The sequence below is a fragment of the Pseudonaja textilis genome, chromosome 2, assembly GCF_049901715.1.
Source record: "Pseudonaja textilis isolate UNSWEBS1 chromosome 2, rPseTex1.2, whole genome shotgun sequence".
In the NCBI taxonomy this organism is placed as follows: domain Eukaryota; kingdom Metazoa; phylum Chordata; class Lepidosauria; order Squamata; family Elapidae; genus Pseudonaja; species Pseudonaja textilis.
The window spans coordinates 137254801-137282769 of NC_141991.1; the positions used below are offsets into that span (position 1 = coordinate 137254801).

A 27969-nucleotide genomic window follows, 5' to 3' on the forward strand; every position below is an offset into this window, starting at 1 on the left:
TGGAACATTGAATGAAGATCATGAACAGTTCCTCAGAACATGGCTTCTCCAGCTTACTCCTTGCTGCCAGAGACTTGGCAACGCTTCCTCTCACATATCTGAGCCACATTTGGCTTGAGAGAGGAGGCACTTGAGACCCTCAATATGGCTTGAAGATGATCATCAGTAAGTCTGGACCTGTACTTGGACTTGTTAAAGTTCAGGGTGGAGAAGAAGCCCTTCAGGAATGGCGGGCGGGACTTCCTTCAGAGGGCCATTCCCCCTGCGGGCTGCACTAATATTATACTTTCATATCACGATGGGGGCCACAGGATATCGTCCTGCGGGCCACAATTGGCCCGCAGGCCGCGAGTTTGAGACCCCTGTTTTAAAGGGTTCCCAAACTTTTCTCTTAAACTTTTATCTTGAAGAAGCTCTGTTTTTACCTTTTTTTTAAACTGGTTTTTAAAAACTTTTTTTTTACTGTTAATCATGTTAATGCAGTCACTCCTGTGGCTAGAGGGATATAGTGTTCTCAGGTTGAAGTTTAATTTAAAGTTTTTTTTTCTGTAATATGAATCTTTCTGAATGCTTGTCTACTAATCAGTTGAAGTATTTGCTGTCACAGAGTAAGATAGATGGATTTTCTAGAAAAAAATTTCTCTGCATTGAAGCAAGCAGCCTAATGTTCTATTTTTCTACATTACCTCTTAGGACTGCTTTGGTACAAAGTAATTCCAGGTTGGTGCTAGGGCTTATGTAAGTACAGTACAGACTCTTTCAATATCACTTAATTTGAATTAATATGAATTCTGAATTCTCATGAAAGGAGTATTTTGGACAGCTATAAATTGCTCTGGGATTTTTCAGAGATTTCTGTAATCAGAAGCCATCTTTTTAAAACGACTTTGGAATTTGCATTTGCAACTTATCTTCTTTTGGCTTTTCCACTGGCTGTTCAGAGATAAGAGGGGTGGGGAAATCTATCCTTTTAAAACTTGCTTGCAGTTGGTATATTTTCCATAGAGCTGTCTCGAGTGTCCAGGTTGGGAGGAGCTCCAGTCTCGGCTCTTCCAGGCTGAGCTTGAAGGTGAGAACGCCCCCTCACTGTCACGTGGTCCTCGGGCGCTCCCAGTTTTTGCTCAGCCTCGTGGCTAACAGGCTGTTTTTCTCTTGCTCGGTCGTTCAGCATTCTAGGCCTCTTCTCTCGCATCGCTTTTCACGTGGATCACCGGCAGGCAGAGCAGGAACTCAGGTTTGAACTCCCCAGGGAGTGTTTTTAATATCCGAGCCGTTTCTTTAAGGGGAAAACAGGCGCTTGGCGCTCCCCCGCTTTGTTTGCCGCCTAATCGCTCCAGCGAGGCCGCCGTTTCTGCCTGCCTCTCTCGCCTTACCGCCGTTCCCCCCGCGATGACGCCTTCTAGCCCAGGGTATGCTTCCCTGGTTCTCCCAAAGGCTCTAATCTTCCTGGGAGTTTACCGCCGCTGGGGCTGCCTCCGTTACTGCGGCCTCCATCTCGGGCCCCTGTGGCGTCCGCCATCTTGGGTGGGCCTGGAGCGCCGCCATCTTGGGTGTGCCCTGGAGCAGCCGCCATCTTGGGTGTGCCCTGGAGCGGCCGCCATCTTGGGTGTGTCCTGGAGCGGCCGCCATCTTGGGTGTGCCCTGGAGCGGCCGCCATCTTGGGTGTGCCCTGGAGCGGCCGCCATCTTGGGTGTGCCCTGGGCGGCCGCCATCTTGGGTGTGTCCTGGAGCGGCCGCCATCTTGGGTGTGCCCTGGGCGGCCGCCATCTTGGGAGTGGCCGCATGGCCGTCCGCCATTACTAGAGGCCTTTTACAGGCCGCAGCCTTAACTGACTATTAGGCAGCCTGGGATTCCCTAAGTCTCAGCCTGTCTTTCATTCTACCAAAGACCTCCTGCAGAAATAGGGTCTGTTGGCCCTGCAGCCTTTTTCCCCAGCAGGCGAAGTAGCAGCTCTGCCCCCCACCCCTTCCCGGTCCGTCCGGCAGGAGTAGCTGCCTGGCGTTCACCTTCTGGCTGATTGGTCTCTGGGCTAGGCCCTGGTTCGTACCAAACCTCTATTTTAAACAGAAAAATTTTTTGACTAAAAGGGGCGTGGGCGTGCGTTGGGATTCGGCCTCCCGTAGGCCGCATCAGACCTGGTTTCAGCTTACATTATTCCCTTCTGCCTGCGGCCCCAGGGTCATTGGTTTTCTTTTTTTTTTCAGAGGCCTACCAGTAGGCGCATTGTTTCCCTGACTCCTGGGCAGATCCTGGGACTGCTCAAATACCTTGCAATCCTGCCTTGGTCTCTGGCTCATACTCTCTCCCCAACAAAGGAGTTAGTTGCTTGCCATGTCCCTTCCCGGTTCGCCCGGCAGGGACACCTTGGCGTTACTCTGGCTGATTGGCCCCGGGCTGAGCCCTACTTCCCAACACGTTACAGAACAATTCTGTGGCCTTGACAAAAAAGGGGGTGCAACACGAGCACTGGGAGTTCAGCCTCTGCTTAGGCTGTACCCAGACCCGTTAACGCCTCGCATTAACCAAAAAAATTTTTTTTCCTTTTTCTCTCCTCTCCAGATGGCAGGCGACAATACCTCTCGTGGCACTTCTCTGAAGGCCAAGGCCAAATCCACCACCTGCGCAAACAGGCACAGGAACCATCCAAAGCTTCCCAAAGGGATGCCCTCAGGCGACTGGGGCCCTCGAAGGGAAATTGACAGGCGCTCTCAGGAGTCAAGCTCTGTGCCCGGGACCCTTCCGTTCCATCAACCTCCACCCATCCTCCTCTCCCCTCCCCTCCTGCTTCTGCTTCTCCCCCACAGCCTGGACAGGCCCTGAGGTCACCTTGCCCACCACTGCTGTAGAACTGCGCCGGAGGAGTCTCTCCCATGGCGGAAATACCCGAAAACCTAATGCAGGCTATGGAGCTGGCCATCCGGCAAGGGTAGCGCAACAGATGCAGCAGCTGGCCGGCCTGGCTCCTCGGACCCGCGACCCCGAGCCCTAGGATCAGCGGCCTCGCATGGTCAGGCAACTCCCAAGAGGACTTAACCTTACCTTTGGAGTTGGAGGGAATGGAGGCCCAAGAACCCGGGGACCCTTCCCTCTTTGGGGACGAGCAGGACCTTGACATGAGGTCCCTCATAGGCAGTGAACTCTTTTAGGGAACAGGTCCCTAGAGGGGACATGTCGGGAGGAGCGAGGCCTCCCTCCAGGTCAGCCGCGTTTCTGGGGCTCTTTAAACCGCACCTATTTAGGTCCCTCCTGTTCAAAGCCAGGACCACCTCGGGCCTGAACCCCCTCCCCACCCAACCGGCGGCGGCAGGGGTTCCTCCCGACTCTCTCTTCTCTCAGCCCGTGGCGAAACTGAGGTGATCCCTGTCCCGCCCATATTCTCAGACATGGTTTCTAGGCAGCTGGCCTCCTGGGGCCCCCTCCCCCAACGCCCAGGACAAGCGGTTTTTAACCTGGAACCGCAGTTCTCCACCTTGCTCGATCCCCTCCCGTGGGCGAGCCCGTGGTGAGCCTGGTTTCCCGCTCTACTCCCAGCGACTCACTCGATGCTCTCCAGCCCGAGGACAAGCGAGCTGAACTGGCCCTGTGCCGCTCACCTCTCTGGCGCTTGGGCAGTCAGGGCTTCCACTGCACGCGTCGTTTTTCACCAGGTCTTCCATCAAGTGGCTCCAGCAGCTCAAGCAACATGTCCCCACAGCCAATCTCCAGGGCGCACCAGGACATTGCCAAGATCCTGGCGCGGCCGAGGTTTTCGACAGACGCCACCTTCCAGGCGGCAAAGTTCTCCACCAGGGCCATTTCGTCCCAGGTTACCGCCCGCCGTCTACTCTGGCTCCGCCACTGGCAGCGGACGTTAAAAACAAGACTAAGCTAGCAACAGCCCCCATCTCTGGGGGAAGTTATTTGGACCGGTTCTCGACCCATTCCTGGCCGAGACCGGAACAAGCGCAAATACCTCCCCTTCCCTCTCTAGGAGTCCGACTTCAGAGGCTCCCCCTCTCCTCGCCAGGGTTCTTCTCATTCCTCCTCCTTTGCCAGATACTACCCGATCCTCTCCCTAGATCTCCCTACCGGCGGGCGGATGGAGTCCGGAGGTAATCCTTCCAGGAAGCCCTCCCGGGGATCCGGGAGAGGTTCGTTCGTGCGTTCTCGATAATGCAGTCGCCCTCAGGCGCTTGTCTTTAAAAAAAAAAAAAAGAGGAAGGAGTGCGAGAAGGCCTATCTCTACTCCGACCTTTAACCCCTGCTTGCAACAGGCTCCTACCCCAGGAGCACTCTTGTCCTCCTCACCCCTGCCCTGGGCAACTGGGCAACACATCTACCCCCATTCAATGCTAGCGGGGGTCCCTTCTTGCGCTCCCGGGCCTCACACAGATCTCTGCGCCTCCCCTCCTTCTCTCTGTCCCAGAGTTCTCCCAGGGAATTCCCTTGCGGGTCGATCTTCCCAGTTTCTTGAATCCCGGTCCCAGTGCACACCTGTTGGCCTCCTTGGCGGGACTGCCTCCCGGATAGCTCCGCCTCCTCTTTAGGCCCCTTGTTGAGACATTCCAATATCCGGGGTTTTCTCCTGTTGGGCATGCCTTCCAGCGGGTCATCAGGGTTCCAGGAGAGATTCTATACCAACGGGGCCCCACCGCAGGACTAAGCCAAGCTTTGGTATGTCCCAACCTGGACACTCGAGACAGCTCTATGGAAAGGGCGTTGGTTCTTACCTGATGCGCTTCTTTTCGTAGGCTGTTGAGAGTGTCCAGCCCACCGTAGGGCCGTCTGGTGGGAAACCTGGCTGTTCGACCGAGCAATCTAATATATTTTTCCTGAGTGTGATGAGAACAGGACTTTCCTTCTCGTCTGTGCAAAAACCTGGGGAGCGCCCGAGGACCACGTGACAGTGAGGGGGCGTTCCTCAATTTCAAGCTCAGCCTGGAAGAGCCGAGACTGGAGCTCCTCCCAACCTGGACACTCTCAACAGCTCTACGAAAAGAAGCGTATCAGGTAAGAACCAACGCCCCTTTGCTGCCTTTAAAATCACCCCTTGTGCTCTCTTTGTGACACGCCTAGGTTGTTTCTTAAACCATATTCTGGGTGGAATAGGGTCACTTTAGGTTGTCTCCCTGAGTTTGTAAACAAAATGGTGGTGAGGGCAGTAGCCCTTCCAGTCTTATTTTTCACTTTGAGGTTTCGCGATGCATCAGATAAATAAGTGTGCCTGTTACTTCATAGGCTGCCTCTGTCAGAACACTGGGATTTCCTTCTATGCCTTTTTTAGTGTGGCTCTGGTTGATGTATCTCTTCAGATATTGCCCAGCTTTCATTTTGCATTGTGAGTGTGTTTTGTGTGCACAGCACAGCCTATGACTCATTTATGACTCCCATTTATTTCCTTTCCAGTCACTGTGGGCACAAGCAGCCCACTTGCTTTGTCAGCCTTTGAAAAAAAAAGTTAAAGTTTTAATGTTGGTTTGACATGCTCTTTTGAAAAGGCTGTTTTTTTCTGATGTTACTTTCCTCAGAAATTATTTAATTGGAGGCATCCTCTTCTCTTTCTTTACCTCTCACATTTTTATTCCACTAACTGCAGTCTTTGAAATGGGAGGGGGGGGGGGGGAGGAATAAAAGCCTGTTGTGCAGCAGAAAACTAAAATATACCCCTGCAATTCAATACCTTGCAATTGAAATATATCCATGGACCTCTGCTAAGGTCTTTGAACCATTGTCAGTAGCATATATTTTTCTATGTATTTTTCAGGTCCTAAGGCCAAAGACATGAACAAGGTTTCATGTCCTATTTAGCAAAATTCTTAATTTTATCTGGCAGTTTTTTTACATAAGTCTTGGAATTATTCTTCAGTTGTCATAGAGATGGTGTGTGTATGTATATAACTATTTTTAATGCATTTATTCTTCCCGCATCACTGCAAGGTGGAACATTTATTTCTTTCATCACCATGCTCCAGAAGCAGCATGAGAGGATAAATTGAGATGTTCTAACTTCCCAGTACATAAATAAAACAGCCAGAAACATTAATCCTATTTTTTATACCCATATATAATGAGACGATAGGTTTGAATGGCAAAGATTGTTTGACAGTTATATGACAAAGGAATTAATTTCATATTCAGGATATTTATTTGAGAAGCTTAGATGTGGAATATTCAAATCTGACAGGAAATGGTGATGATTGTCTCAGGATGATTCTAGGAATAGGATGTCTCATGAACTTTGCTTACTTCTAGAAAATGGAATCAGGAGGGCAAAAGTATTTTTACAGCACTTGAGTTTCATTAAGAGGGATATTACTTGGCTTCAGAACAGGAATAATTCTGCATCAAGAATTTTTCTGCACTGTTAGTGGTGAAAAAAGAAGCATGCATATTATATAGCAAACACACCAAATTTGCCTACTTATTTCAAAGCAAATGCTTGAAGTTTTTCAACATTTGTAAAATACTATCTAAATGATACATGATACATTAGAGACAAAATGATATAATCAAGTTAGATAAAAGAAATATTTTGGAGCAACCTTGTCTGAGTGTCCTTCAGGTGTAATATAATATAATGATTTAGGTTATTTTAAATAGCTTTTTAAAACAAGTCATAATTATAAGGACAAGATATAAGTTTTTAAAATGATTCATGAAACCATCTGTCACTGTCTCCCCCCTTTTTTTCTTATAGGACATTTTCATATAATTTTGGAAGCAGTATTACTGATTTGGGACATAGGTAAGGCAGTTGTTGAACCCTGTGTATATTAAAATTTCATATATGGATCAGTCATGGAAGAATATTAACATATTGAATAGCAAATTCATATGCAACTTCAGTGTATTCATGATTTGATATCTTTACCCTTACCAATACATGCTTAGTGAGCAATACAGTTCCTATAATACATATTGTCTTATGATTGGCTGGAATAGGAATATTATCTATTCTTAGAATAGCTCATAGTTAAACTCTAGTCATTTGAGGGTCGTTTTTTTATAGCTCAGCCTTAGGTTTCCAAGATATGCTTATATTCTTTTGTTGATTGAATTGTAATAAGTTGTCACATCTAGAGAGAAAGAAAAAAAACCTTAAACATATTTAATGTTATAATCTGTTTTTTACACTAGGACGTTGGGAATCTTAGTTTCCTTTCTTATTCAGTAAAACACTGACAATTTTTCTAATACCTGAAATATAATTTTATCACTTACAATCTGTACTTCAAATAATCTACCAAACCCTCCACAGTTTTGTACTATTGTTAGGATATATTTTTTATGCTTGACAGTGTTTTCCCAGCAAGAGACCAGAAGAATGTAACAGACTTTGCATACAAATATAAGTTTAAATTCTGTTCATCTATTTATATGGACAACTGTCTTTGGAAAAAAAAAAGCTTTTTCCAAAACAACCACAATTATGCATCTTGGTAGATATAGAAACTGCAACAACAATTTGCTTGCTATTGCCATTTCTTTTTGTCTATGATAATCTTTGTACTGTTACAGGGACTTGAATTGCACCATTTAATATCCAGGAATGTTATATGCTATTAAAACTATCAATACAGTATCCCCATTAACACATTAGGAATAAAAGCATATTTTTAATTATGTACATGTACTGATCCATACAATTTTAATCCTGGATTTCAGTTTCTACGAAATCAAACTAAAATCTTTTTAAACATGTCTTTTGCTACCCATCTTTTCCTGATATGCATGCTTACCTTGACTTATGACAACAATTGAGCCCACCGTTTATGTTGCTAAGCGAGACAGTTGTTAAGTGAGTTTTGTCCCATTTTACCACCTTTCTTGCCACAGATGTTAACTGCACCACTGCCGGTTGTGGGTTAGTAACATGGTTGTTAAATGAATCTGGCTTTCCCCACTGACTTCATCAGAAGGTCACAGAAGGTGATCACATGATCCCAGGACACTGCAGCTGTCATAAATATGAGCCAGTTGCCAAGCACCCGGATTTTGATCACTTGACCATGGAGATGCTGCAATAGTCGTCAGTGTGAAAAATGATCATAAGTCACTTTTTTCAGTGTTGTAACTTTGAACTATCACTAAACAGATGGTTGTAAGTCAAGGACTATATTTTTTTGGTTGCAATTTGTAAATAGCACTGCTTCTTCAAGAAACCTTTAAAAATGCTTTAAAAGCACTAATTAAATATCCCTCCAGATAAAATAATTAATTTGAATAATGTATTACTATAATTTTTCATAGGATTGAACATTGATTTCCTTGCCCTCAAATGCTGTAATTTAAATGCGCGTGAATATCTGAGGGCATGGATGAATTGTCCTGACTGGCCAGCCTATTAGTCAAGCTTCCTGGTGGTTAGGCTTTTTTAAAAAGCATATATTGTATTTTTTGGTTATTCTGGGGCTGCTGCAAGAATTTGCCAGATGACACTGCTATATGAGTCCCTAAAAATCTAAAATGAATTCTCTACCACTATTCTTTAATAAGCAGAGCAGACAAATAGGAACAGAGGAGGTTTTAGCCAGAGAGTTTAGGAGGAGGGAAACGCAGTTGACCTCAGATCCTGCTAAAAGACTGGATGTTCATGGAATAGCTGTGGTGACTTGTTAGGTATATGTTGTATTTGTCTTCTTCCCAGAAGGGTTTGCTAATTGGACTTACTGCAAGTACAAGCTTGTTTCCTTGCTGGAGAAAAAAAATATTAAATGACCAGAGGCTAGCTTTTTTTAAGATTCATCAGGGATTGTGATGACCGCACTCTTTTCACACAGAAAGTTTTCTAGGAAGGCCAGCAAATGAAATCTCTAAGGAGGACAGAGTGCAATAATTTATCCGAGTGCAAATGATAGGACATGCTATTAGAAGGGAGGAGTACTTGGGGGATCTGTAACCCCTTACCCAAAAAATAAAAATATCCCACCCAGGAAGATATTTGAAATAGATTTGAAGCTCTTAACACGGAAGAGGTGCTGCTCCAGTCATTTGAGATACCATCCTTTCCAGAACAGTGGAAAAGACTTTCAACTATGCAGAGATCAATAAAGCAGACCCTCTCCACTAAGAAGAGTGGTGGTAATAGAAAGTGGCAGAGAGGCAAGTATAGTTCCGTGTGGATTAGATAAGCCATATATTATGAGAAGCTTCCTTCCTGTCTTACACCGGCATCGTACATCATCCAATCCATTCCCCCACAGGTCTTAGAATCTCTGCATTTTTCATATCACAGAAGAAATAGATAAATGCCGCATTATTCTCAACCTGAGAAACCGTTTCCCTTCCCAGTGCCCTGACAGATGTAGTGGAATGATCATCAAACGGATTAGTTGCAATCCATTCCTACTTACCCCTGTGGGGCAAATAATATTGCTGGAAGATAATGACCATTTTACATGATTATTAGCAATTGCAGATAGTCTTCGAGGTATGACCATAACGGAACTTGCCCAGTAGGGTTGCAAATTGCAATGGTCTTTAACCAAGGTGCCCATATGATCACCTTTCTTAACCCCTCCTGCTTCTCCTGATGTGGTTGTTACATGAAGCATGTGGTGCCTCAGATAGGGGATCTCCCAAGTTCTCCCCTACTCCCTAAGACACCCTGTGTTCTGATTCCTTGGGGTCATTGCAGGCCTTCGCTTACTTGCCCACATCACCACAGCCTTGGGCTTCCTTTCCACACAGATGTAAATTATCTTCCATCTCATTCTAAGCAGCACCAACGACCTTGGATGTATGAGAACCTCAAGAATGATCCCAAGTTCTTTTTCAATTCAACAGGGACCATCATGTGCCTTGAGTGGACCAATCAAATATGTTCTTCCTCCTCGAAGCAAGAGTTAGTAGCAGAGAGCTCAGGTTAACAGGGAGTGTTCCAACTATGGCAAGGGATTGATGTCTATGGAGATTCTCAGTCATCCAGGTCAGGGTTGTCCCAAAAGTGCTGTTTCAAGAGGCAACTGGATTTTCTGTTGTTTTTTTTTCCTTTGAAGACATTTCACTTCTCATTCAAAAGGCTTCTTCAGCTTGAAGCTCACCCAAGAGAAGCGAAATGTCTTCGAAGAAAAATAAAGTCCGGCTGCCTCTTGAAAAAGCACCTTTGGGACAAGGGGTTGAGGGTCATATCTTCCAGATCACACCACAATTTCCCTGAGATAAAACCAATTCTAATATGTGGCTGCAAGTGGGAGTTGGCCCCATAACCACCTGGTTCATGGTTGCTGAGGGGTGCTGTAGGAGAAACATAGGATTTATTTTCTTTGCAGCCCCCAACTGATTGAGACCATTTTCCAGTTCATCCCTTCCTTCCAACTTTGGTTCAGTTCTGTTTTTGAAGAGTTATCATGCTGATGAGCAGATAGATAATTTTGATTCTCTTTACTTAATTTCTTTCCAACATTTGATTGGGTAGGAAGAAATGCAAATTGGATATAAATCCTGCTGGAAAAATGAAATTGCTATGTTCATTGTCCCCTGAGTATCATTTCCAAGAATGAAATTATAGTCTCTTCCCCATCATTACCTGTGGATAGCTTTGTGAGTTGGAAGGTGTCCTGGGAATTTGTTTACCGCTGTAGGCAAATCAAAGTCTTCAAACGAGAAAGAAGGAAAAAAAGAGAGAGAAGGATGACTTAATTTAGAAAGCAAGCTGTTTTCCCCCCTTGTTAACAAGAGTGATATTACTACATGGTTGTAAACAAACTACCTTTAATGGTTGTGTGATAGAAAAGTTAGCTTTTACTAAACTACTAAAGCTGCTTATCAGAGAATCAAGCTATAAAGGAAAGAAGGCTCAATTAATTTTGATGTGTCCAAAACCATATAGAAAGAAAGAATGACTGGTGAAAATAAATGGTTCTTGAATGAAGTGTATAGTTTGTTTTGGATATTGAAAGATGAATCTGGAAGGGAAGAAGTGAAGTCCAACTTTCCTAGGTGAAAGATAGGGCTTAAAATTTCTTTTTGTCATGTGGAGGAAACTCTGTCCCTTTCAGTCTCATGGAATTACTTCAGCTGTGTGTTGTTAAAGTTCTTTATTGAATAATTCACATTAGCTACAGGCAAAGAATCAGAAAAAAATAGAAAAACACTGTACCTCAGTAAAGTAGTTAATGGTTTGACTTTTAACTGTCCTATTCATTTAAGTTGGGAATGTTAGGTTCATCCTTTGGTGACTAGAAATGTACTTTGGGGTAAATTCATCTACAATTCTTCGAAACCCACAAAAATGACCTACTTCGGCAATATTCCCAGGAAAAGTTGGTGGAAGTTTCTATGAAACTGTGTACCTGAAGGCCATGTTTGTAGAGGCAGGCTTGTTTATTTTTTTACTTGTATCCTGCCTTTATTAATTTTATAAATAACTTAAGGCAGCAAACATATTCAGCACACCTTCTTCATCCTATTTTTTCCCCAAAAATCATGTGAAGTGGGTTGGGCTGGGACAGAGTTGTTGTGTCGAAAGTACCAAGGCGCTTGCTGGTTGAAAAGGATTAGCCAGTGACATCACCGTTTGAGAGAGAGTGGCTCGCTTTCTGACTTTCATGGCCTTAATGAGCATAGTTGGTTCTGCCTAGATTCCTTCTTTATTAGAACTGTTGATGTAGCCGCCCTCCATTAAAACTGTTTCTTCTTGGCTGAGCCTGCTACAGTAATGCTTTTTCTTTTTCCTATTTTATAAGAGGCCAATAGGTTATTGTCCTTCCATTCTTTTGGAGTATGCTTGAAGTCCTGTTCTTAGAGTCCTGCACACATCTAACTTGTGTAAATTCATTCTCTGTGATGCACAAATCCTGGTCAGAAACTAGGGGAGGAGGAGAAATGCAGTTGTGGGTGTTGCGGTCTCTATACATGTAGCTGCATTTAATTGTTTTTATCTCCATGCCTATCTTTTTTTTTAATCCACCCATTTCTTATTTTTTTATGTTATAATACCCTTCATTTCTTAAGCACGATAGGTACCACATATTATCTCAGACCAGGAGCCTTCTTTCAATATTGGGAGTAAAAGAAGTTCATTTCCTATCTGGAGTATCACTGAGCGGGAGAACTACAACCATATCAATATGAGAAGTCATACATGATTAACATAACAAATACATCTCTAACTACCGACAACAGGCATGAATATTATATTACACGATCTTATCCTTGCAAGAATACAAATCCTAGTGCCAGCCTTTTCAATATCATTAAGAGTAACAACAGTGATGTTATTGGAGCTCTTGGCTCTCGGGTTACCCTTGCAAAATGGAATTGATGACTGCAAAATATATTTAAAAATATCTACGGAGGAGATTTAGAATGGTTAGACAGAATATAATTTTTGAAAATTCAAATGATGCATGCTTTAGCAAAAGCGCCGGGCTGTGGCTTCAATATAATAGCTGCAGGTTTGTCCTTGATTTACAGGTGGTGACAATGGCTTTCTACATACTTGAACTCAGTAAAGATTGGGAACATCTAGTAAATAAAGGATTGTCTTTAAGATAATTTGGAAATTTCAGCTGGTGTAGATTGTGGCCATTCGAAAATTCATATTATCAATTCATGTGATATCTACATTCTGTCAGCTGGACTGATTTTAAATTAAGTTATTTGCAGAATGTCTGCCATTCACCTTATATATGATTTTTGTTGTCCATTTTTGAGAAAGGTTAGGGGAGTCTTTTCACCAGTGGTTTTATGAATGAGTTATCTTCTGCTGCTAATGAATCTCACCATTAAAATTTGTTAGGAATAGCCTGACTGTATACACTCATAGTCAGCTTTGAATGAAACTGTGTATTAGGTTTTAGTATTAGCTAAGTACTAAAATTGGATGTTATTTGTTGTTACTGGTGGTTTTTTTTAAAAAAAAATACTCTTATTTTGTTATTGCATGAGCTTTTATTTTGGAAATTGCCTCAAAGGTACCTTTACCCTCAGAGAAATCCTAAGATGCTTTTAATAATAATTAAATATGTTAACTTTTAAACATCAAATATAGTGTTGGTTTAGCTTAGTGCATTGACTTTTAAGCTAAGTTTGAAATACATTTTAAATCTTTCTCAGCATTAATGCTAGAATATTGTATGTTATTCCTACTTGCCCTTGTTCAGTTTGGAGTAATGTATTATTGAAGTCTCTGCGCAGTGTGAAAACTCTATAAACTTTGCTGTATTTGATTCCTCTTTAAAGAGCAATGCTTAGGGGTTGTACAAAACATTCTGTGCAAAAAATGTTCCATACATAGAATAGCTGCTTTTGAGTTGTCCATGCTTAGAATGAAATGAGGCTGCTTTGTTCCTAGCAGAGATGGCTTGGAAGGAGGGGGAAAAAACCCAAGGACATTGGCAGCTGGGAGGCAGCAGACTGGTAGATGATATCACACTGTGACAGGAGGAAGTGTGACCAGCTTTTACATTTGCATTGCATTTAGGCATATATCTCTTCACAGTCTTCTCTAAGAGGTTTAAGGAGTCAGCATACGCCCCCAACTCAATAACCTGGGTCCTCAGTTTATCAACCTTGAAGGATGGAAGGCTGAGTCTTGAGCGGGTCAGGATTGAACTCCTGGCAGTGGAATGCAGAGTTAGCTAGTGGAATGCAGAGTATACTGAATTCTAACCATTGCGCTACCATACGTCTACTACTCTCTATTCCCTACTCACCTTGTCCGGATTTTATTTTATCTGAAAATTTGAACAAGGAAAGCATTCTAAATTTTAGTTCTGTTGAACTGTTACTGACCTAAACTGTTTGGCACATCCCCAGACAGTTGTTCAAATGTAATATACTTGGTAAGAATATTAAATAAATGATTATTTAGGTTGATTAAAACATAGTGTTAAATCTCTTACCATGTATTTTAAAGGAAAGCTTTTCTTGAAGTAGTTGAAAAGAAAATTAAATGATTTCAATTGCTGGTTAAGATACAGGGTATGAGAAGTAAGAGATATTTCTTAACACCATTGCTTTCAGAATTGGCAAGCCAGTGGATTCTAGGCAAAAGAATATAAAATTGTGTGTGTGTGTGTATTGTTTCTTTTTTTTAGATAAAGTTCTTTTGGGTTTTCACAAATACAAAATACAAATAAAACATCTTTTTTGAAAATAGCATGGTCCCGGGTTGAACTTCTTTATACAGACACAAAACTCAATTTCACGCTCCTTTTTGTGTTCTATTCCATATCTTATACTATTCTACATTTTCTATATAGTTTTTCCCCTCTTTTAATTTTCTCAATTTTTTTATTTTGATTATCTCATCTCAGTTCAAATCATTATATACTTTTGTCTGTTCTGTTTCAATTTCATATTAACTTTTCTCATTAAACAAATTTTCTCCTGTAGTTACTAATTGGAATATGACACTTTACATCTTTTAATTACATCCATTCAACTCTTATTTAAACTTCAATATATATCTTAAGGTTATGACCTTCAATATAATATATAATACATAACTTCCAATCGAATTCTGCTTGGTACATTCTTATAATACACACTATATTCTTAAAAAAAAAAGATTATAAATATATGTAATTATAAACCCTCATTCCATTCCAATTCAGTTCTATCATTAATAATCATTAAAATCTTAACATCTTTAAGACTTCTTTTCAATTAAATATCATACTTCCTTAAAGACACATATAATCTGCATAATTAATTTTTCCCTTATTTCTGTTCACATATGCCTTGTAAATCATTAAATATTTGTTTTGTTACATTTATTTATTGATAAGCATTCCACTGAATTAAGATAGCTATTTTATCAAACATTTTAATCATACATTGTTTCATATTTTCTAAAATTATTTCTGTTTCTAATATAACAATACTATCTTATGTACCTTTGCAGAATCCATTTTTCCATTAAATTTTCACCCATTATCTCTAAATAGACCCTGTTTCTGTATATTTTGTTTCTGTCCTTTATAACTTCTTTTCCTTTCTTTCTTTCCTCTCTTCTTCTCCCTCCCCTCTACTTCTAATTCTCTCTTCTGTATTTCCCTCTTCTGTTGCTTTCTGATTTTATACTTATTTTTCACTCTATTTTATTTTTGGAGTTGTTTTTCCCAATCTTAAACTTTCCATACTCTTTCCCCCCTTTCCTTTCCCCCCCCCACCTAAGATTACTTGTTCATTAAAGATGGCTTCTTCTTTGTCGCAATCTTCTTGTTCTGCAGGCATTTCTTGTTGCTTCTCATAATTCCAAATCTTCATTTCTAAAAACAAATACAAAGCCAAAAGAACCTCTCCCTTCTTGTTCATCTTCTTTGTACTTTTTAAGTTCTATTTTCAGTTCTTCTAAAAGTGGAGCCATTTTAAACAGTTTTAAACAACCACCCGGTTGATTTTAGTCATCCAAATACAATAACCCAAAATCCAGAAATCATCAAGTAATCCAAATAGTTCCAAGTTATTTCTTCTTATTTCTTTTTCCACTTTCTCTTCCTGGGGTTTTTGTTGCAATATTTCAGTTAAAATGTATCTTTTGGAAGTCTTTTTGAGATTTTGCTGTAAGTTCATTTTAATTCCAGGCAGTCTCTTCCCTTCCAGATCCTGCCCTTTTATTCTTTTTCTCTCCTTTCCTGTTTTCAAAAGCTTTTGATTGTCCAGAAATCTTTATTATCCCTTTGACTTTTTATTTTCAGCATTAAATGCCTATTAATGTCAAAGTGGATTTTTTTCCAATTTCTTGCTTAAGTCTCTTAGCTGTCAGTATACGAAAAGGAGAAAAAAAAAAACCACCAAATCTTTCCCCTTTTCTCTCTCCTTCGCAGCTTAAAAATCTTCTTAGGGAACACTGTTATTGTTTTTTTTTTAATAGTTTCAATTCCAGGGTACCTTATTTGTTGCTTTTGCTGTTTGACCCAGTCAACCAAAACTTTCTCTTCTTATCTTCCTCCTGCACATTCTTTTCCGGTCGAGTTCTTCTTTGTGGTGGCCATTTCTGACCACCGCTACAACCGCCTCCGGGAAAGGGAGTAATGGCCAAATGGGGAGGAGAGATGTGGCTCTCCTCAATCCTGCAGGCAGTCTCCCCCTTCTTCACCACCTCTACTGGGTGGCTTAGCCCCGAAACCAGCCGGCTCAGGGCACTCCAGCGGCGAGCACAGATCGAAGCCTCACAGAAACGAGGTTTCGGTCTGTTGCCAAAGAAGCTCAAACCGGAAGGCTTGTGTGTATTGTTTCTTGTTGACTAGAGCAGATGTAGGTAATATTTTTGGTTCACTAGGTACAATTTGCCATTTAGAGAGCAATGATTGAGACTTTTCCATTGTATTGCTTTAGTTTTCCAGGATGGTGTGTCTACCTTCTGCTTACTTTTCTCTTTGTGTTTGTGTTTGTGCTGTGGCCACATTTCCCAGGATTGTTTTTTTTATTTATTCATTCATTCGTTTATTCATATTTATTCATTCATTCATTCATATTTTGCCTTTATTATTTAGAATGTTTACAGAGCCTAGATGTAAAAGCATTCAGTAAATAAACATTGTGATAGTGGCTGGAATAGTTGCTTGGTAGAATAGTACTTTTTATTTAATTTTTGATAATTATTTTGAAAAATAAGCAATTACACATGTAGCAGTAGGTGGCTTTGGTCTTTTTGGCATTTTGACAAACTAATCTTGGCATGGGGTACCATTAGTAAAAACACTTTTGATTTTCAGATTTGAAGATGCTGAGTTCCCTGTAACCATCCTGATCACAAAAAAATGCAAGCAAAGATAAACTTTCCATGTATTGTGCTGTGATCTTTAGAAGGTTAGTATTCCAACAATTAATGTAATCATTCGGAACAATTTTGAACAGCTCTGATGGTTTAATAACGTAAGACCACATTCCTCTTTTTTTATTGAACCTACGCAATTAAGTTAATGCAGGTGTTTTTAAGATCTTTATGCTCGTGTACATGTGATAGCCTTTGAGAAACGGGATCTATAAAGCTGATGAAACTGTTTTGTCCTGGTAATCCTGGACTTACATTTATTTAGCAACCATCCAAAATTACAGCAGCACTGAAAAAAGTGACCTATGGGGACATTTAGCATCCCCATAGACACAAAATCAAAATTTCGTGGTTGGCAACTACCATGTATTTATGACTGTGACAGTGTCACGTGATCACCATTTGTGACCTTCCCAGCTGGCTTCCAACAAGTCAAATCATTGGTGGAAGCTGGATTCCTTTAATAGCTGCAGTGATTTGCTTAACTGTCTCCCCCAAAAAAAAAAAAGTGTGTAAAATTAGGCATGATTCACTTAACTGCCTTTCTTAGCAGTGGAGTTTCTGGCTCCAGTTGAGGACTACCTGGAATACCAATAAGATAATAATTTAGTGTCATAATTGTAGCCATTGTTGTGTTCCAGGTGTAACAAACTTTCATTGAAGGCTACCCATGTGAAATATCACATAGCCTGATCAGGAAAAACAATCCCCATGAATAAATCAAAACAGTGCTTCTATGACACATAATGGTATTGTGCTATTGAACATTATAAAATGCTGACTTGGCTGGGCATGCATATAGAAGAGAGGACCTTTTTCGGTAATTAAGGCAGTAGGTGAAAATTCCATCTGTTGTTTACTTTGGACACTTTAATTACAGATGAAAGCAGATCCCCTTGGAGATGTTGCAAAGGCACCTAATATCTCTGTTGTTGTGCTTATAGAAGTAGCTTGTCAAGTTGCCCCAGCAACTTTGAAGTGCAACTCATGTGAAAGCAGCAGCAGCAGCAGTAGTAAGTCATTCTACCAGAAGAGATCAGTTGACACGGCTCCTCCCCATTTAGCTACTAACCGAGTAGGGTACTGTTGAATAATAATAATTTTTTTAGAAAAACATAGTTCACCCTCTACTGTTGCTAATTTAATAATCACATTTTCCCAGGTGCCTAAACTCTTCTTTCAAGGACTACTTTACATGCAGCTGGTTGCTGCTATTTGAATTATTTTACAATCTGCTTTTATATCATGTATATTTTGTTCTGTTAGTGCTTCAAAAGAAGCCTGGTGTTTGCTTTTTGAAGCATTTTTGGGATTATTTTTTATTTCATATCCACTTATATAGTCAGGGGAAAAAATTACTTTTGGTTTTCCAATAAGTAGAACACAGGTGACGCACCATCACTGTAAATCTGTGTTGCTTGAGGCTAGGAGGTATGAAGGAGATTTTTTTTACATGCAACTTCAGATTTTTTTTCAAGCCAGTCATTCAATAACCCAGGAAAGGGATTCTGAAACAAATACACCTGGAAAGTACCAAGTTTGGGAAGGCCATTCTTAGTTATACCCATCAAAGCCTATTCTGTGACACTAGACTGAATTGTAAACACATTGATTTTCTGTGAGAAAAGTGCATATGATTCTGCAAGGGAACATTGTTTGCTTTAAACCTTAATGCTTTGGCACACTTCATTTGATGATATAGGGAGAGAACAAATGGACTGTTTCAATTTGGACACTCAGTTCAGGGTCATGGAATCAGTGCAATAAACCCAACATTCCACTGAATCCTGGTAAACCTTTAATAAGGATTCTGCCAAATGTGCTTGAAGTATGCAGTGTAGGGATAATAGAATAGAATAGAATAGAATAGAATAGAATAGAATAGAATAGAATTCTTTATTGGCCAAGTGTGATTGGACACACAAGGAATTTGTTTTGGTGCATATGCTGTCAGTATACATAAAAGAAAAGATATATTCATCAAGAGTCAAGAATCATAAGGTACAACACTTAATACTAGTCATAGGGTAGAACAAGTAATCGAATCATACTAGGAAACAGTATAAAGTGTAAGGATACAAGAGACAAGTTACAATCATACAATCACAAGTGGGAGGGGAGGGGTGATAAGGAATGATGAGAAGATTAATAGTAATAGTAATGCAGACTTTGTAAATAGTTGGACAGTGTTGAAGGAATTATTAGTTTAGCACAGTGATGGCGTTTGGGAAAAATCTGTCCTTTTTTTCTAGTTCTGGTATGCGGTGCTCTATAATGTCGTTTTGAGGGTAGGAATTGAAACAGTTTATGTCCAAGATGTGAGGGGTCTGTAAATATTTTCACAGCCCTCTTTTTGACTTGTGCAGTATACAGGTCGCCAATGGAAGGCAGGTTGGTAGTAATTGTTTTTTCTGCAGTCCTAATTACTCTCTGAAGTCTGTGTCTGTCTTGTTGGGTTGCAGAACCAAACCAGACAGTTAACAGAGGTGCAGATGACAGACTCAATAATTCCTCTGTAGAACTGTATCAGCAGTTATTGTCATTGCTATTGCTGTATCATTCACTAGTTGAATTTTTTTTTTCTGAAAAGAGTAAGACAAGAGCCAACAAAGTAATTGAGATGGTCCATCTCTGAGGTTACCATGTTGCAGTGCTGATTAGAAACTGGGCTGTGGTTTGAATTCAGATGTGTGAGCTTTGGTGAAACAGACTCTTCAGAAAATAACTTTTTTGTCTATTCTTTTAATAAACAGTTATTTTCTATATCTTACAGCTGGTATTTAGTAAAATGCAAATTTATTTTTATCTAATCTGTTAAATGAATACTGTCAGTTTTTAATTGGCTGGCTGTTCTGTTAAAATATTTTATTTGTGTTTAGTCAATACTTGCTAATCAGTTAACTGGATTTCCCCCTCCTCTCCTTTTTGCTTTTTGGATTGCTCTGATACATAGAGCTACTCTGACTGTTGATCACATCTAGTTATTTGACTCCAACTAATAACGTTCCCCCCATGGTTTTTAAGAAATACGCTATAAAATAGCTGGAGATACTTTGCAATAGTTTAAATTTTCTTAATATTTATGTTGATATTTCTAGTTTAGCAAAAGGAAAAATTAATTACAATTTAAACATAAGACAAAAGAATAATCTGAAAGACAATATCACAAAATGCATGGTACTAAATTCAAACATTTTCTCACAGCAAACTGTGGATGGTAGGTTTGTGGCTTTGTAGATAATGAACACAAGTACTACAGTGAGGTAGAATCTGAAGAGGTTTGTTAAACAGTGCAAAGCAAGAGCAACAGTTTTAACTGCAAAGCATAAGTTAGGCAGGAAACATTCAGTCAAGGCAACAAACAGGAAATAGCAACATTCATTAGAGGAATGTGAACACAGAGCAAAGTCTTATGTTCTTTTAGATGTTGGAGTATCAATAATAAGAATGAACGTTCCCCAAATAATATTGGCTGGTATACAATGGTTTTCTGGGTAGTATGGTCTATATTGCAGCTGATCCTTAAGAAGGTTTTCCAAACATGCCTAGTATATTGCTGCTATTGGTCATATTTCTGCTTAAGCGCACTCATTGTTCATATGCCTTGTCTAACAGCTGTCAAAAGTTTCTGTGAGACAATATCAGCAAATCTTTACAGCAACAGGTGGTTGACCTTGAAGGGATAACCTCCTCCGCTATACCACATTAGAAGATAAGAACACAGCCGGGATTGAGAAAGCTGAGAGATTTGCTTTAAAAGCCAAGGCTTTATTAAGCAATGCTATACACATTACTATATTAAAAAAGGTCATTTTCTTTTTTTCTACAAGAAAACCCGCAGAGGAAGAGGGAGCATGCCATTTGTTCCTCTTTGCCATTGTAATAGTCCTCTGTAGTGTGATTTAAAGCTTATTGGCTTACCATGATGTATGAATAGATCATCTAATTATCCTAAATACTGTTGGGCCTCCTGAAAGATAAAGTTGAATACTCTTTCAATAAGCCTTGAAGGCAGATGTAATAATGCATCATTGCTTCCAGTTACCTTGCTTATGGTGGATTAGGGGAAGTAGAGTCAACCCATGGTCTTATGACACTAGTTCTGTACCAGTTGTTTGATAAAGTTCCTTCATATTTAAAAAAAAAATGCTAAATGTGATATTTTGGGATCAGATAGAAATCTAATAATTATATACAGATAGTCCTTGACTTACAACAACCACAATTGAGCCCCAAATTTCCATTGCTAAGCAGGACAGTTAAGTGAGTTTTGTCTTATTTTACAACTTTTCTTGGCACAGTAGTTAAGTAATTGGCTGCAGTTGTAAAGTCAGTAACATGATTGTTAAGTGAATCTGGCTTCGTCATTGACTTTGCTTGTCAGAAACTCACAAAAGATGATCACATGACCCCGGAAGATTGTTACCATCATGAATACATGCCGCTTACTAAATATTTAGATTTTGGTCATATGATCATGGGGATGCTGCTGTGAGTGTGAAAAAACAGTCAAGTCATTTTTTTCACTGAAGTTGTAACTTCAAATGATCGCTAAAGGAATGGTTGTAAGTTAAGGATTACCTGTACACAATGGCAAAGTACCACCTTATAGCAAGTAAGACATAGAAAATTGTGGTATCTCATAGTCAGCTTGCTGTTTACCAGCTTTATCTATTGGCTATGTTGGTTTGAATAACCAAAGATACCTATCCTTTTTACTTTTCAAGCCTCTCTCTCTTTATTTCCTTTCAAACTGTTTTGAAGGCTCCCATCTCCTATTTACACTTACTTGCTGCATGTATATAACTTTCAGTATTTAAAGTATGCCCCAAAGCTATTGGACAACCTGTTAAATGGGTGGATCAGCCAAAAGTAGTGTATTTGTCATTCTGGCCCCTTCTTTATTTCATTGTGTTTGATGTTGGGGCAGGTGTGATTTCTTCCTGTTTCCATAGACTTTTCATTCCTGTCTCATCTCTGAAAGAAGGATGCAGAATTTATCTCTCCCCTCCCAACCTTGATTTTGGTAGATTCACACACACAGTTTTCCCTCCACTCCTTTGAATTTGAGATTGCTTGTTTTCAAATGAAAGGGGGAAAAGCTGGTATATTGTTGATATGCTTGTATTTTACTGCTTGGTGGAAATTGGGAGATCTCCCAGGTAGCTTTTATTATGCACTATTCTTTCTCCCTCTCTCACACACACACACAGATTATCGAGGAAAAATATGTGAAAGAGACAAAGTTCAAGACTTGGGGTGGTATAAGATTTGGAACTGAAGCCTGCAGGAAAGGTAGAGTTCCGGAGAACAAATACTAATCAAACCTTGATGGCACAAAAATTCATTTTGAAGACTGTCACTTTGATTTTTTAAATAATAAGTGGTAATGCTAATATTGTAGAGATAAAAAGGAATAGTGTTGATTTAATTGTGCTAAAAGCTAGACACGACAATTAAATCAGAACAGTAGCTCGTTGATTAAAGCTGAGATTTCCATTAGTATCATATGTCTAAGAAGTGAATCAATGATGCCTTGTAGTGCTTTAGTTTTCTTCATGATAAAGACAGAGATGTGAGGGGTTTGTTGTTCCTTGAGCTTAAATCTAAGTTATGCTGTGCTGTTCTCCCTCTTACTGAGAAATTTAACTCAGTTTTAATTAATTCATCTTTGGTGGCAAAAATGAGATTTTCTTGTTCTCTTCTCCCTCTTTCTCTCTCTGTGTGTGCGTGTGTAGTGGGGAACTGTGTAGCCCTGTTCTAAAAAGAAAGGACAGGTACATTTTGTGCTCATTTAGATGAACAAAATTAAAATTGTGTTGATTAATAAAGTAAGCTCCAGTGACAGTTCTGTATTTTTTTTTTCTTCCAGTAGAGCCTGCAAGGACTTCCTTGCAGACATGGTCTATCTCCTTGGAGACAAAGAGAGATTATTATAAAATAAGAGACTGTTAAAAGTATTGGGCAGTTACCTTGTCTTCTAGGCCATCAACTCAGATGATGAATTTCCGGCTGAATATCCAGTTCTCTGCAGTTTTTGAAATAATCAGTATTGCTTAGATCTAGGATAGGAAATTGTGACCCTGTCTGGGGAAGACATCCATCCAAGGAAGAAACTCTACTTTGTTTTAGTGCAAATTGCTTGTATCAAATGCATTCTTCCAACATTAGTAGTAGTATAACAAATTTAATGAAAAATACATCTTTGGTAAAGAACTGTTAAGTTGTATAATCCCACACATGACTAAAACATTTCTACTCAGATTTATCTGTAATGATATGCAAGAATTGCTGGCCTGCTTTCTACTGTCCCTTGAGAGGGCATTTTGGAATACATGTGGTACAGAAATGTAATATTTTTGGGAATGACACCAGGCTGGAAACAAAAAAAATCAAAATCAGGATAACTGTAATTAGTGTTTTCTCCTATTGTCCTGTGTGAGTGATTCCATGTTTTACAGGAGACAATAATTGTTGAAAGTAAAATATCCAGCTAGTGGTAAACAGTAAACAGCAGAGATAATAAATTACAACTAGTTTGGAACCTCAAACTTTGGGATAGAAGGGGAAGGGGTGGATAGGTTGATTAACATCGGCATTTCCATTAGTACTGTATACCTTAGAAATGAGTCAGCGATGCCTTGTATCTTTTAGTATTCTTAATGATAAAGGCAATCAAAACTTCCATGTGTGTTATTCCCTGATTTTCTTCCATTTGATCCCAAAATGCAGTGGATTTATATTGCCAGCGAAAGAGCTAATGTTTCATCTTGTAGAATAAGTATTTGTTTTAGAATGAATTGCTGCATTTCTCAGAGAGAACGAGTGAGCTTTCTTTCTTTTAAAGCACCGGGTGTTGGGTGACAACAGGATGTCGTGATTGCTGCAATCTGGCTGCAGCCGACTCTGTCATGATCGCAGCATCTGGTAGCTTTTTGATTTGTTGACACAGATCCCTGTTCTCCATGGTGCTTGCACTCTTGCTGTCTCCTCTTTTGACTTCTCTGTGTTCTATTTTTAAACCCTGCTGGGTGCTCTGTATTGCGGTATTTTTCTTCCTGAATTATTTATCATTGTTTGGAGCTGAATGGAGCAGCATGATCTCCACCTCAACCCCCCCCACCTTACTTGCTCATTAGAGCCCACAGGTCTGTCTTGAGCTCTTGACAGATTTGGTTCATGTCAAATTCTGCCAGCTTCACGAAAAGGAGAAAAAAGGGGATAGCCCTGCTTGTGTTAATGCACACGCTTGTGTCCCCCTCCCCCCCCCAATGGGTGCATGAGTTATAACCAGACTATTAACCTCAGCAAAGGGAAGTTACCGGATTTAGAATGGTCAAAGTGCAGATTGGTTGCTCTTGCTTTTGGGGAGAAGTGATTTCAACAAAATATTACTGGGTTATGAATCTGGTTTGCAATGACTAGGAGTGAGGACGAATGACTCTGCCATTGCCGGGGTTGGTATGTTGATTTCTTTATCTAGAACAGAGAACAGCAAGTTTCTTTGTAAGGGTGCTTATGTTAGTGTAATGATCTTCAGTTCTAGATTTAGCGCATCTAGAATTGATCAGGGCATCATGATGCGCAACACCTAGTTTCCTGACCTGAGAAGAGCCATATTTCCTGTAGAAGTCTTAGTGGTATGTCTAGGGGCCTCATCCAGCCTTGCCCTTCAAACTTTAAGCTAAGGGTTTGCTGTATATCTGCATATTATAGTGGTCCATCTTAGCAAATCTTGTTGACATATGTAATATTTTCTCTATAAGCTTCTGATACAGCCATAAAGTTCCCTGTGACCCACTGCAGGATAGGTAAGTGTGGTGCCAGCTATATTTCCCATGCAATCTACAAGAATCCTTGCCCTGATTCAAACAATAAGGTAGCTTGCTACAAAGCAAGGTGCCAGCCTCTAGGCCTCATATAGATGGCCACATCAATATATTAGAAAGGTGAGTGATTGCCTACTTGTCCACAAAAAAAGTTAACCAAATTTGTCATTTTGTATTTAATTCTGCTCTTTTGCATTGAGCAAAGTCCAGTCTGTTTCATGTTCACCTCAATTCTTGATGACTTATTATTGGCAATGATAACATGATTCTTCCTGAATAATTATTTAACTTTTAACTTAAATAATAATTTATTTTAACTTGCAGTCCAAGGGTTCCTGTTGGTCTTTTATCCAAGTACTAACCAAGTCTGATCCTTCTTAGCTTTTCAAAATAAACCAAGGTTGTGTGGATATTTTGCTGGATATTACAACTAACCTTAAACATCAATTTATTTTCATTAAAGTTCTGTGCTGGGCTTTGCTTTTAATTATGTCTAATTTTTTTTGCAATTTTAAATAGAATTTATTACAAGGCAATATCATGGTTTAAATTAGTTTTTAATTATATAATATCCTTTATATTTTCATACGTAAATTAGCTTCCTGACCTCTCTTTCTTTCCTTCCCTCATTTGACAATTTATTGCTTACATGTAAAAAAACCTTTGACTGTTTCAAAATTTGCCATTAAGTATAACTTTGAATGAGTGACAGAAGGAAAATGCATTATGTTCAAAAAGAGTAATTATATTAGTTGCCTTGAATTACATTCACTTAATCTTAATTAAATTTAGACCTGAGTCAAGTTGGAAGAATGCAGCTGCCTATTGAGCTGTGCCAAGCAAAGGCAGCTTTGGCCTCATACAGTAGTATCTTGTGCATCTTTGATCTACTGGGTCAGCTTTCTAAACTGAAAGCCCCATCAGAGCAGACATAAACCCTTTTCCCTTTGGAAAGTTTCCCGTGTCTGAATGGTTACCTTATATATGAAAATTAAAGGCTTTTCTTCACTGGGGACATTTGTGCTTAGTGAGATGCAATTTAAACATTGGCCTGGGACACCATTTTTCTCTAATGACCATCTATTCCCCCCATAATTCAGAAGGCTTCAGAATTCCTTCCTCTTTTTCACATAAATATTTCTTCTATATCTTTAAGAAGTTTGCAGTGGGAAAACAGTATTGCAGACTTGAAACTGGGCTATTGACACCTGTTCATCTTAGTTGTATTACTTGTACCTTTCCCACAGCCATGTTTTTTTAAAAACATTGCTAACTGTTATGCTAACTAAATTGCTATGTTCTTTATTTCAGAGTGCTGGTATTTATCCTGAGAACATAATAATCTGCACATAATTATTTATTTGCTGAATTTGGATTTGTGGGTAGCACATCAGCTTATAGGTCATTGGTGTTAGTTGCGTTGTTCCTTAATCCTGGACAGTTTATTCTCATCTCATGAGTTCGGAGAAAGCATAAGTTCTTGCTGGATGCATGATTTTTTTTTTTTTATTAAAGCCATATTGCACCTTTGGGTCAGTCAGGTATGAGAGTAAAGTGGTCAGCTTTAGGTGATTTTCTATCACCTTGCAACAAAAGAGTTGGAAAATCTTCTAGCTTGTCTCAGTAGACATTTAGGCATTTAATTTGGCTACTGTTGCCTACATGTAGTCAAATTCAGTTGTCTTCTGAAAAAAAAAAAAAAAAAAAGGAATTTCTGCCGTAATGCTGGCCTCAACCAATGGTTAGAAAGTGAAAATTTCCTTTCAGAAACAGATTTTCATGGAGCCGCAGAGAGACCAAACTTAAGATCTAATGAGCCAAAATTCAGCTTTTGATCCAAAAGCATTGGTCTGAAACATAAAAAGAGAGCACGTTGAAACAAGTACAGGTTTATCATATGTGAGCTTTATGGAACAATTCTTCATGGTTAAGAATGAGTCATACAAATTGTCTGTCTCTCTCTCTCTGGCACACTCCAGTATGATTGTATCTAATAAAGAATTCCCTGTGCTGCATTTCTAGAATTTCCTTTTGGTGTTGCTCAGTTTTTGACTTTTGATTTTTGCTGCACACCAAAGTCTCTTCTTCAAAGAGAAGATGGCTTCTAAATATCTGGGAGAATATCTTCCCGAATGGGAGGACACCTTCATGAAAATTGACCAATAAAGGGCTAGAATCTAGATGATATCATGGCTTGTGGTACTTTGGGTTGTTCTTGGGCCAGTGCCAGCCAGAGGACTGATGAAAATAGGTCATCCCCTCTTCTGGTTGGAAGAATGTCCCATTGGCCCTGAGCAGGTGCTTGACTTCTAGCACGCTGGATCAATTTTTATTATTGTTGTTCCAACAAAAAGCCTACCAGGCTTGCATGCAATTGATGGAAGTGGAAGAAAAATGAAATAGGGAAGTCAAAGAATTGATTTGCTCTGTTTTAAGTTGAATGTCACAAATGATGGCATTTTGCATTTTAAATTAAGAATTCATGTCATATTTATGCTCTGAACAGAAAGCCCACAACAAGTCCTTCCTCCTCCTTTTTTTGTTTTGACATTATGCACCTGATTCAATTCTCTACTAGATACCTCAAATCTAGGGCAGAAGTTGTTGATTGTCAGTTACCTAAACTGGCAGTGTTACAGTTATTATTTTGCCTGTGACCTAATTTCTGAATCCTGTTTTAAATATTTGCCAATGCTGGCAGCACATCTAAGATGATCCCAAATTTCATTCCCAACCAGCTCTGTAAATGTGGATTTTTTATGTTTCATTAATTCATAGTAAGATTGGAAGATTGCTATCATGTCACCCCTAGTCTGTTCATTAAACTAGACATACCTAACTCCTGCAACTGTTCTTCATGTGTTTAGCCTCTTATCCTCTCATCTTTGTTGCTCTTTACTCTAGAGTCTTCTTTCTAGAATCGCAACATCTTTTTTACATTGTTTGTTTCTTACATGCTCTTGAAGCTACCTGTTGAAATTTTATTTATTCTTACAACAAGCCTAAAAGAGGCTCAAGAATAGTAATTTGGCTAAAGCCAGATAATGAATACTGGATCTTTGCAACTACTATGACTTCTTAAAGTTAATTCATTGTAATAAAGTTGTAATGATTTTGTCAGTGAAGTCACTCAGGGCCAAGCAACTGATTTAAGGATCATCATATGTTTAATGTTAAAAGCCTAAGAAAGATCACACCAATAATGCAGACACATATATTTAGAAATCAAAACAGTGGTGGGCGAGGCTTGTTTTATAATCTGCCATTTACAAAATCAAGCACTTTTTCACAAGAAAAGAAATTGTTTTTGTTTGAATTTCTGCTTGTGAATCATGAGCCAAATGGAAATCCATGGGGTTTATAATTCAGAATTAAGATTTAGCAGAATAGCTTTGAAATGCTCTGATCTTTTGAATGCAGCTGTATCTTTTGGA

At 39.6% G+C, this 27969-nt stretch overlaps 1 protein-coding gene across 7 annotated transcripts in view; it reads left to right on the forward strand.

The window, feature by feature from the left end:
- Positions 1–27969, forward strand: part of R3HDM2 (R3H domain containing 2) — a 173696-nt gene that overhangs the window by 37216 nt on the left and 108511 nt on the right. For 2 of the 7 annotated variants that reach the window (XM_026713862.2, XM_026713863.2), the window contains exon 2: positions 16648–16741. The exons of the other annotated variants lie outside the window; for them this stretch is intronic. The gene's annotated coding sequence lies outside the window, so the exon portion shown is untranslated. The remainder of the gene's footprint in view (positions 1–16647; positions 16742–27969) is intronic. 7 annotated transcript variants of the gene reach the window in all.